Raw genomic sequence first — 18,861 nt, 5'->3', positions numbered from 1 at the left:
ATAATACTTACCTAAATCGTATTCCATTGCTCTTTTACTTTGATTAGATCACTAAAATATTTATAAATCTCTAAAAGGATAATCAAAGGTTTTCTAGTTCTCAAGGCTAGCACTGAGATGTGAATACTAATAATTCCATCCACTAATGAAAAATAAATTTTATTTGCAAATATTTAATCAAATGTCATTAACAAGAACTTAACCTTTCCCTTTTGACAGGAAAGGGTGCCTCTATTTGACACAAAGTAATTTTTTTAATATTTCAAATAATTTAAAGGGAGACACTGACTCTGGAGTGCACTGCAGTATATTTTCTGTTGCTCAGCTGCTGTAAAGAGATTACAAAATAAACTCCATCTGCTCCAAGGGATAGCTTTAAAGCATTTTCAGAAGTGAGTAAGTACTTTACACATCTTCTAAAGCTTGGTGTCCAAGGATCAGATGAGGGGTGACAGCGGTCACAGCCAGAGGCTTTCATAGGCCTTGAGGTCACGGCACAGCTCACACACTGGAGGAGTTTAGCAGCTACCTCATGTAGATGAGGAGCATGGACTCTTCCCGAGGCCCAAATACTCCCCCTGGAGAAGGCGTCATGTGCATTTCCTTGAAGGCAATACTGGCTTAAATGTCCTTTTCTCTAACTGCTGCCCCCTGCCACACCTCCTGCTGTGCTGGTATTACTGTTTCCACAGCTTAGCAGCAAACTAGACTGGGGAACCCATTCCTTAAAAAAACCCAGGGGGAACACTTGCCACTTTTTAACTAGGTATTTCTTTACTCTCTGCTCTGTTGTCTAAAAATATTTTAAAATAATGGACACATACATTAGATTCCTGTTTTTAGGAAAAATTATGCAATTTTTAGATGTAATCATATTTCCCTTGTCATACACTTTAAGAATAGACATGCAAAAATATTTTTTAACTGTAGCCAAGTCTTCTTTTGAAATGAGGCTCAGATTATTCTCTTATTTAAGGTCTCAGTTTAATTGAAATGTTCAGTATGATTATGTAGATCAAATAATGACTGTGACCCTGTGAAGTGGTGATTCTGAATTCTAGCATCAGATACATCTATTGTTTTATTGTTTTCCATTCATCATGTGTAACTGAAGATGGGAGCTATTGGCTATCCAGCTCTCCACCATGGGAATATACAGAGAACCTCAAGCAAGTTCTTCATAATGACTATCATTTTGTTGATATGGAAGATCAAGTGTATAGATCTCATTGTATTAGCTATTGTTCTTCTTTGTCACTTTCCTTAAATAATCACACCTAGGGGTTCAGGGGAAGTCAAACTAGTGAAAAGTCACTATTGAATGGAAATAATTTTATTTTCCTACCAGGAAATGAAAGGCTCTTGCTTTTTCCTGATGGTGCTAGCATAAAAAGTCATTCCACGATGCATTCATTACCTGCATATCAATCACATTGGGTAAGTATGCAGTAATTATATTTTTTAACTTAAGCATTTTTAGTCCTTAAATTCTCAGAAGTCCAAAGCACAGACTCAGACATCTGATTCTTTTTGAGTGGTAATTTGCAGTGTTTGGTTTCATCTTGGCAAGAATTGTTACAATGCCAGTGTATTTTCCATTGTTTTTGTAACTTTATTTTTTAATCATGTCTAAACAACAGATTTGATGAAAGCAGAAAATGTTAAATGGACAACTATGAACTGAGAGCTTAGGTCCATAGTCTTCTGCACTGTGGGATTGGACAGAAGCCAGTAATTCCTTCAACGATTGCTTATTGTTACAGGCAGTAAAATCTTAGTCTCAAGAGAACAGTATGATCTTAGTATATGTTCTTTAGCATGGTTTACAAAATGAAACCTTTTGTCTTTTTTTCTGTAGAACTGGCTCTTTATTCCAGACAGTCTTCCTCATAAATTGTGTTTCGAACATGAGAACCAGAAGGTTTCTGAACTTTCTAGTATCTCTGATTTTTTACTGTGCCTTTTAAAATTGTTTTCAGAAATACTTGTGGTGCAATTTTTGTTAATTCAGGACCTAAGAGATATGGATTATCTTACCTATAGGTCTATTCAGTTTTAATTCCAAATAAACAAAAGGTATGCATCCAAATATTTGTGGAAAGGTATTTATTTCAGTAGATTTGGAGGTAACTCTTGAAAACAGGGAGCATTCCTTTAGCATAGAAGTCAGTGGATGCAATAGTGGATGCCCTAGCTCTTCTTAATCTCCCTCAGAAAGAAGGTATTTGCAGCAACATAGCTCTGCAGCAAAGTATCTTTGGAGAAAGTTTGATGGCACAGAACTTTCGTAGTAGCTCTTAAAAAAGAAAAACCTTTCTCCATAGAGCAAATAGGTCTGCCTAGACAATCTCAATCTGCTGTTGGCAACTAAAATGAGTAAGAAAGACCTTTGGGTTTCTCTGACCTTTAATCATTGGATCAGCTGGCATCAAGCCTTGCCGGAATCTAAGGACACCTTCTCACTGTGCTTCTCATCTGAACAAACTTGACCAAGATAGGTGCACGTCTGGACCCAATATATACTGATCTGAGAAAACAATCCTTAATACAGCAACAATAGTTGATTAAACACTGGTAATTTAAATAGATAGTTATAAGGAGAATTTTCTTAATTAATGTACTGGCAAGAAAACTGTGTCAAGGAATGCTAGATTTATGTATTTTGAAAATGCATTACGTATATGTAATTTGTTAATGTGACTCTGGAGAAAATCAACATCAGAAACTCTAGAAAAGCAGTCTGTACTTTAGAATCCTTAGCTTAATGGAAGTTGGAGCACTTAAAAAACAGATGGAGAAAACTGCATACAAAAAAACAAACAAAAAAAAGATTAGGAAAAGTACATTTAATTCCTAAGGTTCCAGCAATTTAGAAATATTGGAACATAAATCAAAATCTTCATAGTGTTAAAATCATATTCAACAATCCTAATACAACTGCTTTTTGAAAAATGAATGGTTTAACCTTCTATTTGCCAAAAAGACCTTAAAAAACATATCTGACATTTATATATTGCCATAGTTGTAGGAAGGTTAATATGTCAGAAGAGATATTAAGTCTAATGACCTTCTAAGTATTATAAAGCACCGTCATTTTGTATTTTTTTTATTAAGTCAATAAGTGTATTACTGTGTAAAAAGTTTTCTTGACACAAATTCAATATTTCCATGTGTAACTTGAATTTTCCACGATGTAGGTGTCCAAACCATAGAGCATATCTAGTGCACCAGTAGAATATAACGGTATTCCCATTGTTCACCATCATCATTGATATAATTACTGTTAGCGGTAGATTTTTACAGATGTTTACAAATATATAAAGAGTGAGTGTCACGAAGATGGAGCCAGGCTCTTCTCAGTGACAACCAATGATAGGACAAGGGGTAATGGGTACAAACTGGAACACAAAAGGTTCCACTTAAATTTGAGAAGAAACTTCTTCTCAGTGAGGGTGACAGAACACTGGAACAGGCTGCCCAGGGAGGTTGTGGAGTCTCCTGCTCCGGAGGCATTGAAGACCTGCCTGGACACCTTCCTGTGTAACCTCATCTAGGTTTTCCTGCTCCAGCAGGAAGATTGGACTAGATGATCTTTCGAAGTCCCTTCCAATCCCTAACATTATGTGATTCTGTGATTTAAACACCCATTTGGGCAATCTATATCATTATCATAGAATCATAGAATCATTTCAGTTGGAAGAGACCCTCAGGATCATCGAGTCCAACCTTAACCTAATTTTAGCACTAAACCATCTCCCTTAGAACTTCGTCTAAACACCTTTTAAACACCTTTAGGGATGGTGACTCAGCCACTTCCCTGGGCAGCCTGTTCCAGTTCCTGACAACCCTTTCTGTGAAGTATTTTTTCCTAATACCCAATCTGAACCTCCCCTGGTGCAACTTGAGGCCATTTCCTCTTGTCCTATCACTTGCTGCTTGGGAAAAGAGACCAACAGCTTGCATGCTACAACCTCCTTTTAGGTAGTTGTAGGCAGCAATAAGGTCTGCCCTCAGCCTCCTTTTCTCCAGGTTAAACAGGGTCAGCTCCCTCAACCGTTCCCCATCGGACTTGTGCTCCAGGCCCCTCACTAGCTTTGTTGCCCTCCTCTGCATGCTCTCTAGTACCTCAATGTCCTTCTTATGATGAGGGGCCCAAAACTGAACGCATAATTCGAAGTATGGCCCCACCAGTGCCGAGTACAGTGGCACTTCCCTAAGTGATTGTGATTATTTATTGATAGCTAGTAAGTAACTTAGCAGTAAGATTCTGCTGTGTTTTACTATTCTAAACAGTGTCTGATCTTTACCAATATTGACCTGAAAAAAAGGTATAGATGTATTCTAGTGGTTGCAGCAGTATGGTCATTCATAGCAAATTGGAAGCAGCATTCTTTCCAAATTCAAAGTTATGACACAAAAATAAATTAAACTTGGGCGCTCTTCCACAGAAAGGTGGGCTTTTTTGGCTAATGTTGCTTTTATTCTGTGAGTCCCAAGGGATTTTTCCTTAGAAGTCAGGTTTGTGGAGTGATAGTTAGCCATGACAGCTACAGAGTGTTCTTGGATAACTCAGGTTTTTGTAAGAAGACCTGTCAGAAGCCAGACAGGTTGAAGTATTTCACAAGCTGTCCATTTTTAGTAAAGAACTCAGGAAGTAGTAGTGATAAAATTTATAGTTGAGAAAGAGCAACCTGCTGTGTAGTCTCTTGGCATTTTAGATCTAATCATAGGAGAAAGACATTCTTTTCTGTTGTATTTTTAAGAAATCAGAAACCAATAAAATGAGCAGACAATATACTTTTTACAATGTAAATTATATATATTTTAAGGGGGTATAAGAGGGAGAATGTATGACTCCTTTGTGCACTTTCAAATTCTGAGCACTGCTGTAACTCTTTCAGGTACCGCACTGAAAAAAAACTCTGCTGAGACAGAACAATTTTTTGCAGAAGGGACTTCTGGAGATGTCAGGTCTGGCACCCAACTCAAAGCAGAGTCAACCCTAAAGTCAGATTCTGCTCCAGGGTTGAATGAGGTTGCTCAGGCCCTGGCCCAAATGAAACCTTAGTATCACCAAGGGTGCACATTCCAGTCTCTCCAGACAACCCAATGGCTTTCTACCTCATCAGCAAGCAGACTGCACAGGTGTGTTTTCCTTTATTGAGCATCAGGAGAATTTTCCAGCTTGTCAAACTCCATTTGAATGGCAGAATTACCCTGCAGCTTTTCAGGCTTTCTCCTCATTTAAATAATTTTATATTTCACCTTTCATTTAAGGTCTTCATAGAATATTGTATGAGGAAGGGTATTGTGAGAAGTATTCAGGAAATAAGGAAACTGCAGCACAGAAATGCACTGGGAAATGTCCAAGGTGACTGAATTTTGGTAGTTGTTTGTCTTTTCTGGTCACAGAATCTACTAAAATGAGTATATAGCATATGAATTTATGGTTCTTAGGCAAAAACTCCATTCAAATACTACTGCAGAACAGTCTGTTGCAAAACATGATAGCGAGGTAAAAGAAACACAGAACACAGATCTAGAACAGAAGCCTGTGGAGGAAGATCATAACTGAGTCCCTTAGAAACTGTGTATTTACTGCCCTCTTAGATATTTGTTCTCTTAGAGGTTTATTAATATTTATAATGTGTGTGTCAGTATTGGTGCACACTCTTCTAGTAAGAACTTTTGCATGACAGAAAATATTTTAAAATGTAGCTATCTGTTTTATTTTAGATGCCTGAGTTTAACTGTGCCTTAACTGTAGCAACATCAAGAGTTAATTTTCGGTGGGTGAATGGCAGAATTTTTTTCTGTGTATCACACTTTTTGACATTTCTCTTTACGCTGATGAAAACAAACTTTTTTATTTTTTTAAAACTAAAAGGCTAACTTTGCATTTAGTTGAGTACATACATCTATCAACATGCTCTATTTCTACATAGACCTTTGGTAAAGTTTTCTATGTAGATCTTCTTTCCACAGAAACATTGGGAAGTTTATTGGTAATCCAGTTAAAAGCCAATTAACAAACAGTAATTAACAAGCAACAGTAATAACAGGCTAATAAGTTAGTTACATTCATGATGGAAAAACGAGAAGTGAAATTCTGCCAATTTGATCACTGGATATTGAATAACTTCAGATAAAATTATCCTGTGATAGGTTTGAAAGAAATGCATTGAACACTGAAACCTAAAATTTGAGGTGAGGACTACAGCAATGAAAACTCTCATTAAGCATAACTTCTGTGGATCCTGAAATAATCTTTTATTCTCTGTAGACTCATACATCTATAAATTCTGCAAATCTGTACTGGTAAAAGAAGGAAATGCATTATGTTCCATAGTTAAAGTACTTATGCAAGTCTATGTTGTAATATTACTTTTAGGAGACATGATATTGCTGCAGTACTTCTAATATATCATAATAACACAGGGACATGCACACAACATATTCAGGATAGATGTGTCATTAAAACATAAAGATGCTGCTAGTTGTAAATGATGCATTAATATGCTCTTTTAACATAATAATACATAGATTCATGGACATTACAGGTAGAAGGGAAAATTAGATACTTTAGTTTGAAATCTTCTGTACCAAAGAGGTTACATTTCACCTACTCCCAGATATTCTGCCCAAAGAAACATTTTTCATTTATCTCGTAGTTAATCGCCTTCACTGCTCACAAATATATCTATGCATGAGTATATTCTTATAGTCTCCAACAGCCCAATCTGAAGTCATTAGGTTAAAATCATCTCAGCTGTTCCACCTGTATGAGGCAATCATACTTTCATCTGTGTGGTACTCAGGTGTTTGATACACCCTTTTCCAAGAGAAAGAAGAAACTTTCAGAATTCTGTGTTTTCTTGCCCTTCACACATAATTCTACAGTCAGGTTTTGCCCCTTGCTTTTTCTGGAAAGAGAAAGAGATATTCTTTCTCACTAAAAAAAAAAAAATGTCTAGTATTTGTGACAGCTCTTCTCATTGTTCTGGTTTTGTTATAAACAAGACCAGTTTCTCTTTTAGTGAATTTTTCTTTCAGCTAGGTTCTTCTTAGTAACTGCACTTTTCTGAAGTTGGATACGTGTTTTGGTAGACATAGCAATGGAATGCAAGGTCACAGATAAGAATGCAGGTCCCATATTTGCAAGGAGGAATGAACTGAATATGTGACTAAAACTGACCAATTAAGTATTCCATCCCATCCACGTCATAACGCCATATAAAAATGGGACATCATGAGGGTCTCATTCTCTTTGACTATGGCGAGCATTTGGAGAGGACCCTGCCAGTCGTCCCTGCAACCTGAGGCCTAGTGACAGATCCTGCATCCCTGAATCCAGGTCTGGTTTGCTGCAGAGTCCCAGCCAGGACTTCTGGGAACCTGCCCTACAGCTGATGGAGCAGCTGTTGCTGAGTTGTGCCAGGAATTTGAAGATTGGTTTTGTATATTTTGTATTATTTTCTCTATTTTATTAGTAGCATTAGTAAAACATTTTTAACTTTTTCCAACTTGCAAGTCCTCTCTCTCTTTGCCCTCCTTATTGCCTTTCCGTAGTGAGGAAGGGGAGCTGCGGGTGCGGGGATAGGGAGAAGGTTAACAAGGCATCTGCCATGGTTTGTTGTTGCCCTGCATTAAACGGTGACACTCATTTTCATAATTTCTCAGTTTTTCTTTTTTAATGCGGACATGAGATCAGGATAGAGCACTTGAGCATCAGAATCTTCAGTGCTACCTGGAAGGATTTACACCATCTAACTGCTCCTGCCCATTATTTCTGAATTTAGAAGACTGTAAGATAGCTTTCAATTGCATTTATCCATGCCTAAGTTTGTTTTTCCAATGTAATCCCTACAATAGACTTTGGTCCTTGGAAGCCATAGCTCCATCCCCTGTGCTATAGGTAGGATTCCTTTTCCTATTCATTAGACGAAAAACATTGCATTTCCTTCCTTTAAAACTCATTTTTCTGGAATGAGCCCCGAGTAGCAAGAGTGAATGGAATTTTAAGGGAAACACACTTTCTGCTAATACCGCAAGCCCAGAGAGCAGCACAAGGGAAGTTGTGCAGTCGTTAGCAGCGGGATGATGAGCTCAATAAGTGAGGAGTGCTCCTGAGAGCTCAAACACACGTGTGAGGCTGACGGCATCTGCAGGTCCTTTGAATCAAAAGGAGGTGGCACATTTCTGGCTGCCTCAGAGCAGAGCTAAAACCAACAGAAGTCAAACAAATATAACTGTTGTAATCCAGTTCATTCCAGATGAATGCAAAGCCTGATGATAATTATTAACTGCTCAACCAAGCCTTGCATCAGCCATACATTTTATCAGCAGTGATTTTGTGCTTACTTCCAAATCATTGCTCAAAGTACTGAGAAGCATTTATCCTAGAGTCCTTGACTGGAGTCCTGTATCACTCCACTACTAACAGTGGGGTATGTTTAAAGTGTTTGACTCAGTTACTTAAGAAATACACACCTATAGATCCTTATAAGTTGGAAGCATATGTGTGTGTATATAGTTGGAAATGTTCTCTAATAGCAGGAGATGCTCCTAGACAACCACTTAAATTTTACTTAATGGTAAATTTAGACAAATCACATCTAGCAACCATATACAGACCTCATAAAAGCTGTGTCACAGTCTTTTATCATTAAAAGGCTGTGAAAAGAGCTTACCACACATAGAAGTCACAAAGGAAAAAGGGACAGTCATACTATAGAGTTAAATTTCCTGTCCTGAAAGTACGGAAGTCTGCATGCCTGCGTGTTTAAGAAACTAGTAGCCTGGATTCTGTCATTCATGTGAAAGTCTGAAATGGAAAATATGAGTGATTTTCTATTCTTTAGGCTTGCTTGAATTTATAGTTTCAAGAAATGATTGGATCCTTAGAAGACTGCCAGAATACCCTGTGCTCTGGTCATTCACCCTGTCTCCCCCCAGACACTCTTTTCTTTGAGATAATTAAAATACTTGTTTACCACTCAGGTCTTCAATTATGTGGTCAGTATCCCCAGCTGGCCACTTAATCCAGTTTTGGGTTTGTTTTTACCAGTATTATAGGATAGAAGTACCTTTTCTGCAGCTGGATCTTGACTATACTTTTCGGAAAATCAATTAAGTATTATTTGCTAATATCATTACTGCTGTCGAACTGATGACTTTGCAGTCTTGCACTATGTTAAGACTATACACTTCAGCATATTAAAAAAAAAAAAAAGAAAAAGGAAAGCACAGGTCCAAAATGCAGAAGGAAGTGTAATACAAAATAGTGGTTGTTCTGCTTATTCTTGGCTCTAGATATTTCTGGCTTTAAATATCTACTTAAGAACTATATTTTGTCTTCAGATGTAGCACCAATAGAGAAGTTTGTAGTGGTTTTCTCAGGGTTGCTCTTCTGAATTAAGTTTTGTTGCACAGGTTTAGGTTTTCAATGGCAGTGCCTAGAGGACATAGAGGGATAAGAATATCATTAGCTCAGTAATTCAGATCACATTAGAGTGACCTGACTGTCTTAATTTTAAAGGTTATTTTAATTTTATGTAAATCTGAAACTGCCATTCACAAAAAGAAAAAAAAAATCTGCATAATAGGCCTTGCATTTTAGTTTTACTTGTCATCCACTTTTGTACATGACCGTGAGTTAACTTATTTTTTTGTGTCTTCTGGTACATCAATGTCTTCTCAAGTGAAACTTGAAGAACTTAATTAAAACTTAAGAGGCTTTTGTCTCCCCCCATGAAATACTAACTTGTAACTTTCTGTTCTTATTTCTTGTTGTTCACCAAACAATTTTTAAAATTCTGTGTAGTTAGAACAAAAAAAGCTGACTGTTTCCTATCTACAAAAAGAATAATCTGAACCAAGAAAAGCATTCAAAGACTTAGGGCTAGACTCTGACCCCAATACTCATATTAATGAAGGGTTATTATTTACTATCTGCCCCAAAAGGCATTGCTTCAGTTTAATATTTATTATATTTCATATTCTTTACTTTTTTATTAAATTTTATCTTTAATAAATCCCCTTTTGCTTCGTTTCACACCCTTCTGTGATTCAGTAGCAAAGTTGCATGATAGGGACTATTATTTCTTGATTGGCCAAGCCCATTTCCAGAATAAATCTCTCAAAATTGATGGCCACATTCTATACGCTACCAGAAAATCAAAAGAAAAAGAATCAGTGCAAGAAAATGCTCCTTCCTTAACACCAGCAGATTGTATCCTCTGCTCTCTGTATTTTCAAGTTATTTTTTACTACTTAAGTCTGACACTGGCCCTGCCTGAAAGAAACATAAGAGCATATTCTTTGAAAAGTGCCTACTGCTCCTTTGCCTTGTTGGTGAAGGTAAAGACTTCACCTGGGAAACTTGTAGCATGTGCTTTTTTGTTTTAAACAGATGAGATGAATTTAAGGAGGCAAGAATTTTCACAGATAATGGCACATGCTAATGTGTATGAAATTCAGGACACCCAGCCTCAGGTATGTCAGAACTAAACATCTACTCTCAGTGGGTTTCCTAGGCCTCCTAATCAATGCATAGAAGGTAATAAAGGATTATCAATTAAGGCTGGAAGCCTTTGAAAGCTAATGGGGAGAATCATCCTTTGTAAAACTCTTGCTGCCTTCAGTAATGGTAAATATCCAAAATATTTTCCAGAATGGTGAATATCTATACACTTCTGAAAAACAGATTGACAGTTAAATTAAGATAATTACTTTCTGGCAGTAAAATAGTAAAATCAAGTAATACCACAACATATTTTCAAAAATGTCAGCTTCCAGGTGAACACGATATACCTCAGAGACTAACATGAGTAAATTTGTTTTCTGTCCATATAGTGGAGAAATTTCGGTTAGTTTTGAGCATTTGCACAGTCTGGATTTTAGTTGTTCCTGAGTTTTAAATGTCTTGAAGCCCCTAGAAATTTAGGATGGACCATGAGTATCTCATTTATTTTCACATCACACTCTAAATTTGTTAAACCTTCCTGCTCTTTCACACCTTTGTTCTGATTAGGAACATGGTGATAATGAAGTCCTCACGACAGCAGGATCATGATTATCTTTTATCTGTTGCTGGTAATTCTGGACTTTACGATTTTATAGTTCTTTTTTGTTTAACTCTCACAATGACTTTCTCATTGTTCAGTAAGGCTCGTCAGGAGATGAAAAAAACCTTGAAGCATAAGAAACATCACAGAGACTGTCAATTAATATCTCATTAATAAAGAAAACAACACAAAATGAACAAATAAACAAGGAAAATAGGCTAAGTGGAAAGGTGTTAATTGAGGAAGATCTGAAAGGCTTGAAAGATCCAAACATAATAAATTAAGAGTGAGTGAAGTTTTTCACATGAATTCATCTGCGTAAAGGTTTGAGGAACTGGTCCTGCACAGCTGTGATGTTGTGAAAGAACATGAGAATACAGGCATAAGCAAAATGGGCAGAACTGGGAAAGAGAGAACACAGTCGGGATTCTGGATTAGTGTAGATGGAAAAGACACTCAGTTGAAAACTTTTTCAGATATCCTTGGAAAAAAAATATAACAGTAATTTCTATTATCTGAACACCAAGCCAGAGACATGAAGTAAAGTAAAATATAATCAACATTCAAGACTACTGCTATTCTTGAAGGGCTTGGTGTAAGGGATGTGCAGCGCATCTCAGGTTCTTGGAACCCAGTCTCCTGTACTGGTCAGTCTAAAAATCTTACATTGTTCTCATGACCTAGCTATGTTAAATGCCAAAACAGATGAACAGAGTTTGAAGACTATTTTTTTTTAATTTTACTTTTTCTTTTTATGAGAAGGAGTAGGAGAGTTGAGAAAATTGGAAAAAAGGGAGGCAGAATCCTTCACATGGAAGTCATATCTATTTAAAATCCAGTTAGGACAACCAGTGATAAAAATGAATTCCTGTGTGGTAACTTTGAAGAAAGAATCTGGTATGTCCCACAGAGATTAGAGGCCAAAAATATTCAAACTAGGCCTCTGGCCACTGCATTATTTGGCCTCATTGAGTAAACTAATGAATTAAAATAATTCATTTTTCGAAGGAACTTGTTTCAACCCTTTGTATAGGTGTAGCTATGATTAAACAAGAAAGTATATAAACAAAATATGAAGGTAATTTTGATGCATTATGTTTATGAGAATTTTAGTTTCAGTCTTCTATATTATTCCCTTCATTAGCATAATTATTGTGTGTAATTCTTACTCTTTCTTATTTTCACTAAAACAAACAAAAAAGTGTAAATATCTTGGGATAGTAGTATTTTTAAAGCTTTTTTATTTTAAAGATTTTTATAAGATGGAGAAGATTAACTGAAATTGGCACAGAAAGAAAAACCAAAGAGGATGATTACTTTTCGAGCTGGCCTCTTGTGTTGAGTATGGGCATTTCAGCTGAGTGGAAAAAATACTTCAGTTCACTTTCTCTCTTTGCATATTTTAATTCCTATCACTGTCATTTTAAACCATTTTATCAAAACTAAATTGTCTGTACTAAAAAATGAAAACAAGACAACAGCAAAAGCTAGATCTTCTTGATTAACCACAGTGAATAAGGTGTACAGTATTTTTTTCCCCAAGACCAATTTATTCTGTGAACCATGCATGGAAGCTATCAAAAGCTGTAAATTAATGGTCACCTCAGGCATCAGAAATAAGAGCTCCTTTACAGGAGCTCCCATTGAGTCAGTCTTTTTCATCTTTGCTAATTAACACTTTTTTACCATTGCCTTATAATAAATAATTGAAACTATCATGTAGGACATAATTCAGAAAAGAGAGAGTGAAAACTTTAAACTAGATCATTTTCAAATAAATCTTCCCCTGGTCAGATTCTTCAGTAAAATCCTAAAAAATTAGAAAATAAACTGTTTTCTGGCTTTAAAAAGTCTTTGAAACTGTACTACCTGACCAACTTCAATTTATGTGCATATAGAACATTCACTGGTGCTGAAAACCAAAGACTGCATTCCCTGAAAAATCCAGGGAAGCCATGAAATACTTCACAGTAGCACAAGGATCACAGCAGTGTCCTCTAGTATGTAAGAAAGTTGCAGGATCACAAGCTCTTCTGACATGAGGAAGCAGCTTTTAGTATGAAAAGGAGAAAGTCCTACAGCTACTGGATTGTGTGTCTGATCCTGACTGTAGGAGTTCCAACTCATTAGAACTTCTTCAGAGTATGCGACCATGGTCTCCCAGGAATCTATTACATGTCCTTCATCTCTTGTCCCGCTTCAGGAGCAACATGATGTAATTAAGTCAGAAAGCCCTGTAAATATGTAGCTAGCTTATGAGCCAGGAAACAGAATATCTAACCAACCACACAAGCAGGGCTTTGCCCGTACCTTTCAGTACCTTTCAAAGCATCCTAACTTTATTCTAATTCTGTGCTGGTATTACTTCTTGAGTAGCACAAAAGGCAGTAGTTATTTGCATATTTTGAGCTACCTGAAGTAACACAATCACAAAAGAACATTTTTACAGTCCCAGCTCTTACTTGCACTTTTGTGCGTGCTCCAAGCAATTCTGTAATAATTAGACACACCTGCAGAGCCCTCATTTGCAAGGAAGATATTTCTGCCATACTGTGACTGTCAATATGAAGACTGGTTTGATTAAGCTGTGTTAAGCAAACGTTGAGTGTGCCTTTTGCAGGATTGGTCCACAGAGTTTCACTGCAAGGAGGTACTGTATGAATAAATATCATTATGGCAAGGGAAAACCTAAAGGTAATTTGATAACCCTCTGCAGAATTTAGCAAGGTATCTAGAATGAAATGTTGACATTTCTATAGTTACTTTACATGTAAAAGTACCTTTCATAAAAAGCAAAGCACTTACTTAACATTCCTCCAAAGTGGATCTAGTATTCTTCATTAGCAAAGTTTCAATTGCCTTTGTCAAGCTTGTCTTCCCAGCAAAGGTCTCTGTCAACTGTGAAATCCACTTAAGGTAATTAGTATTCCGTCAGATTTAACAGAGTCTGTGAATTAGAACTGTAACAAAAGAGAATGTCTACTTGTTTCTTTGTCATTGAACAAGTGGTGCTTCCAGCTCCTGTGGTGGCTGAATCTGACTCTTTCATGTCACATAGGCCATACTTAAGAGTATGGATTAATAGCCCTGCTAAAAAAAATTATTTTCCACTTTACCAGAAAATACGACATTTCAAAATGTTTCCGTACTGACTCATAACAGAGTAAATCCCATGCTCTCCACAATCAGGAAACCATTTCTTCCAAATCAGTGTACCATTTTATTTTAAAACTTGCTAAAGCTGTTCAAATTTTGTTTAAGAATTTTGACATTTTCTTTGAATTGTATTTGTAGTCTGTAGTCATATTGTTATTTTTATATTTGATTATGTCACAGAAGCAGCAGATGTGTACAAATGTACAACTGTTACAGACCTCTGAAACTCTGATATGAGACAGCATTTGAAGTATCCCAATTCATACTTTATTTTTAACATCTGTCACTGAATGCTTGCCACTATTTTGTCTTTTCTAAGCCAAAGAGAGTTTCTTCAATCCAAAAAAAAAAAAAGCATGTTGGAATAAAACAGAAAGTTTTGCTAGCATTGAGTCTGCACAGAGTTAGAAATAAAAGGTCCCAAAGTAATTATAAGCAAATATAAAATCTGGACAAGGGTATAAAATCTGGGAAAAGACTGGGTTATTCATTTTAAGGTCAAAGAAGAAAAAAGGAGGCAGATAGTGGATTAATTGGCTGCAAATCTCATTGTCTATATACTTGTGCCAGAAATATGGTGAATAAACAAAATAAACAAGGAAATCTTAATAGTTTATGTAAAGATATATATTAGTCTAAATTTATGATTTAGCCAGTCTAACAGAATTTGATAGAGTAAGTCTTCTGACTGGAATATATTAATGTTCAAAACCAATATTATCAACAAAAATTGACATAATATGAATTGAAAATATTGCCTGTACTAACATTATACATGCATGCTTTGAACTGCAGACTATGAACGGAGATGGTTCTGTTAGCAATCCCCCTACCAAGAACGGCTTCTTTCTATTGCTGAACAGCCCAAGGGAGGGTCCCCATCAAGTTTCTGCTAGTCGATACCAAGACATGCAGGCTCTTAGCATTACCCATACCAGCTAAATTCAAACTAGAATGGATGTCTGTACTGTCATCACACTTTCAGTATACTGCATAGACATACTTTGCGATCAAAGGGTCTTCTTATAGTCTTATAGTGACACAGTTTGACACTTTGAAGTATGAAACCTCTTAATCAAAACACAAATAAGAGACATTTTTGATGCAGAATATCTGTTTCAGCCACTAGGAAGGATTTGTCTACACGGAGATGCTGGTAAGAAATTGCTAAGTGTATGAATTGGGAAAGAGAAGCAGTTGCAGACTAACTCTTTGCTTGGGCAGTCCTGGGCAGTAGATGCTTACGGTCTTTACATGATTTAGCTAAAGCCATTTAGAAAGTGGCTTTAAAATAAGAAATAGTAACAGTCACATCAGGAAACAGAATATATTAATGACCTAGGTCAGGGGTATCAAACGCATTTTCACCAGGGGCCACATCAGCCTCGCAGTTGCCTTCAGAGGTCTGAGTGTAATTTTAGGACTGTCTAAATGTAACTACATCTGCCCTTTGAAGGCAACTGTGAGGCTGATGTGGCTCCTGGTGAAACTGAGTTTGACACCACTGACTTAGGTCATTTCAGAAAACAGAGTTTAAGTAGAAAAGTTTTCTCTTGGAATGGATTAAACTGACAAAACCCATGAGGACATGACAGAGTTCTGTACTTTCAAGTGTAAGCTTGAAATTTTTAATTTTTGAGTTTTTCTTAAAATTTAACAAATTATTTATTACTCTGAGAAAGGAAAAAATCTTATCAAAAGAGCAGCCAGTGCTTCTCCAGGCAGAACTTTCACACTCTCAGTTGTCCTGTGTATGTCCTTTCTATTCCTAAGTCACACTCCCAGGGTGGTGCTCAGCAAAGGGATTATTTTGGGGCAATTCATTTGTATGTTCATGCAGTTGCCCTGCAGCAAAATTACTACTGGTAGAATTCTTCAAACAGGTTTCATATCTCTGCTGACATATGCATATAGCTTGCCTTACTATCTTATTTATGTATATATATTTTAGTTTTAACCATGCCTATACTTCTTCCTAAGTGCCTGCTATCGTTATGAATTGTCCAGGTGGCTTTTCAGAGCTGTGCTAATGCATACACAAGCAGTTGGAAAGAACGTGGAGGTCCAGCTTGGCATCTTATTTATGTATTTATTTTCTTTTAAACATACCTATATTTTTCCCTAAGTGCCTAGAACAATATATGCAATAAGCAATAATAATCAATAACCATGCTCAAATCATTCAGTTTCTTCAGCTCAGTGCTGTGAAACAAATGTGAGAAACTAAATAGACCTTGTAGAGTACCCTGTAGTTCAATAAATCCAAGACCCGTCTGATCACAGAGACAAGGCAATCTTAGCAATTGACATCTCATCTGCAGTACTCTCCCTGTTTCCCTTCAGCTTCAACTGGAGAGTTATGAACCTTTTTTTTCTTTTTTCTTCTTTCAATTTATTTTAACTGTTATAACATGGAATATGACGAGAAATAGTTAATAAAAGAAGTAAACGGGAAAGCCTCAAACTGTTGCAAGACTGATAGAGTACCACAGATAGCTTCATTTTTTATTCAGGAAAAGAATCCCAGAGAAAGAGAAAAAGAAAGAAGAAACTTCACAGTAATTTCAAGAAAATACTGAAATCCAGAAGAACACAGAGGGAAGGTTAAAGGAAAAGAAGAAAGTGCCAAGCGTAAGTAAGTACAGATGCATGTTTGACATGTCAGCGGTATCTCTAGGTGTGTTTTTAGTTCTCTACACTTTTCACAGTTAATACTGTGTTCAATATTACTCCATAGTAACTCTTTTTCCCATAAATCTGGGAAATAATATGATAGCAATTTTTCTCATCATAAGCTGAGAAGAAAAAACAAATAATTGTTTTTCAAAACTATGATCATACCAAGCACTAGTTGTTGACTTTGCTCAGAGTTCCACATTGTATGTTGTAAACTTTTCAGTTGCTGAAGTTTCAGACTATTAAATGGAAAACCCCAAATACCAAGAGATTAGTGTAGCAGGAAAATAGAGAAATTTGCACAGCTATTGTATATTTGGCATATAAGTACACTGATAGAAGAGGCCTTATAAAATGGAGAAAATTTATCACTGTCTATAAGAGTCAAATCTATAAATAAAAACTGTAAAAAGTAACAGCTAACAAGTGTTTATCAATTTTTATTACTAATATTTTTAATAGCAACTGTATGATTTTTTAAAGAGAAGCTGAAATTACATAGATCCTCATAGCCCTTGAAATATAGTTCCTCTGACAATGGTCTTTAAGTGAGTAATGGAAATGAAGATAAACTTTTCCCTTCCCTCAGAACACATGCTTATGCCTGCAGTATGTCTGTGATTTTATATGAGAAAGAAAACAGGTACATGTCTTTCTGTCATCCTTAGGAATTTATTTTCACTTTAAACATGCCTATATTTTTCCCTGTGTATCAACTATGGATATGAATTGTTCAGATTGGCTTTAAGTCTGTGCAAATAACTTCATATTTTCTTCACGTGCTTGTACTGCAATATTGCTCAGGAGACTCAATCATAGATGAGATCTCTTTAGGCTGTGAAGGGTGTACAAACCCTGAGAAAATTATTGGTAATCCAAATAATCTGATTTTGTCTATGCTTTCTTCTGTCTTTTAATAAGAATATATTTTAAAACTGCTTTTCATTATTAGGTTTGGACTTAGAATAATTATTTCCTCTGCTGTGGCTTGATGATTTATTTAGTTCATGTAGACTCTGCAATTTCAGAGTATATATATCTGATTATATTCTTTTTAAAACTGTAAGACACATTTGTTTGCAGAGGTTTTATTGGTAACTGAGTAATTATACCAGAGACAATATGTTGTATTGGCAAATCCATTTCCAATTTGTGTGCACACAGCTTGATATTCTTACATGAGGCTCACATTTTGAACACTGCAGTCTTGATGTTCAGGTTGATATCAGTCAAACAAAATGAAAAACTGAGAACCAAAATGCCTGCTTATCCTCAGGGCTGCCACGACAAATTAAGAAGAGAATGTCATATTATAACAATGATTTCTGTTGTTATGACAATTGTTGTATTGTAATTCCTTATGAGCTTTCATTTGGACACTATCATCAGAATTCGTCACACTAGCTAATTTGCTTTTGAGGTAAACCTTCCTTATTTCCCAGTTCTTTCTAGCATGTGCCAGCCTGGTCCCCTGTGACTTGGAGCATCCTGAGAACCACTCCATTTTCTAAGAGGCTGTCTGTGTTCCCAAAGCATCGTTTTGGCAGCAGCTGATAATGGAGATGCTGCAGCCATCCCTGTTTGTCCCTGGCTGTGGTGGTGGTGCTGCAGAGAATAAAGCAACTCTGTGCCACTTACTGATTAGGCAAGAAAGTCATCTGAGAGCTATTTCAGTTGGGTTACAACTGTTGTATGTTTCCAGCACGGCACAAATCCTCTATAAAACAGCATTTGAGGCATGGGGTGGGGAGACTGTGACTGTCCTTTGGGATCCTGCTTTAAGCTGTTAATTATTGCTTCTGTTAACATTTGTCATCAACCGGCCTAGCTTCAGACTGAGAATCAGGAAGCAAAATCATAAAACTATCATTCCTAATAAGTGAGTCATTTCTGCTTTCAAGTCTTGGAAATACTGTGGGTTGGTATGTCGGGCCTTTGGCAAGAGGTTCTTCAGATTTCTTTT

The 18,861-nt window shown here is 36.4% G+C and overlaps 1 long non-coding RNA gene across 3 annotated transcripts in view; it reads left to right on the top strand.

Annotated features, from left to right (window-relative positions):
• Nucleotides 1-233: 233 nt before the first annotated feature.
• Nucleotides 234-18,861, top strand: part of LOC110357092 (uncharacterized) — a 45,628-nt gene continuing 27,000 nt past the window's right edge. The window contains exons 1-3 of one of the 3 annotated variants that reach the window (XR_010472396.1): nucleotides 234-392; nucleotides 1,349-1,437; nucleotides 16,736-16,857. This is a non-coding gene — a long non-coding RNA (uncharacterized LOC110357092). The remainder of the gene's footprint in view (nucleotides 393-1,348; nucleotides 1,438-16,735; nucleotides 16,858-18,861) is intronic. The other 2 variants (XR_010472395.1, XR_010472394.1) reach the window with 2 other exon arrangements.

Source organism: Columba livia, chromosome 4 (genome assembly GCF_036013475.1).
Source record: "Columba livia isolate bColLiv1 breed racing homer chromosome 4, bColLiv1.pat.W.v2, whole genome shotgun sequence".
Taxonomy (NCBI): Eukaryota; Metazoa; Chordata; class Aves; order Columbiformes; family Columbidae; genus Columba; species Columba livia.
Note: the sequence above shows the minus strand (reverse complement) of the source record. Positions and strands in the feature narration are given on the sequence as shown.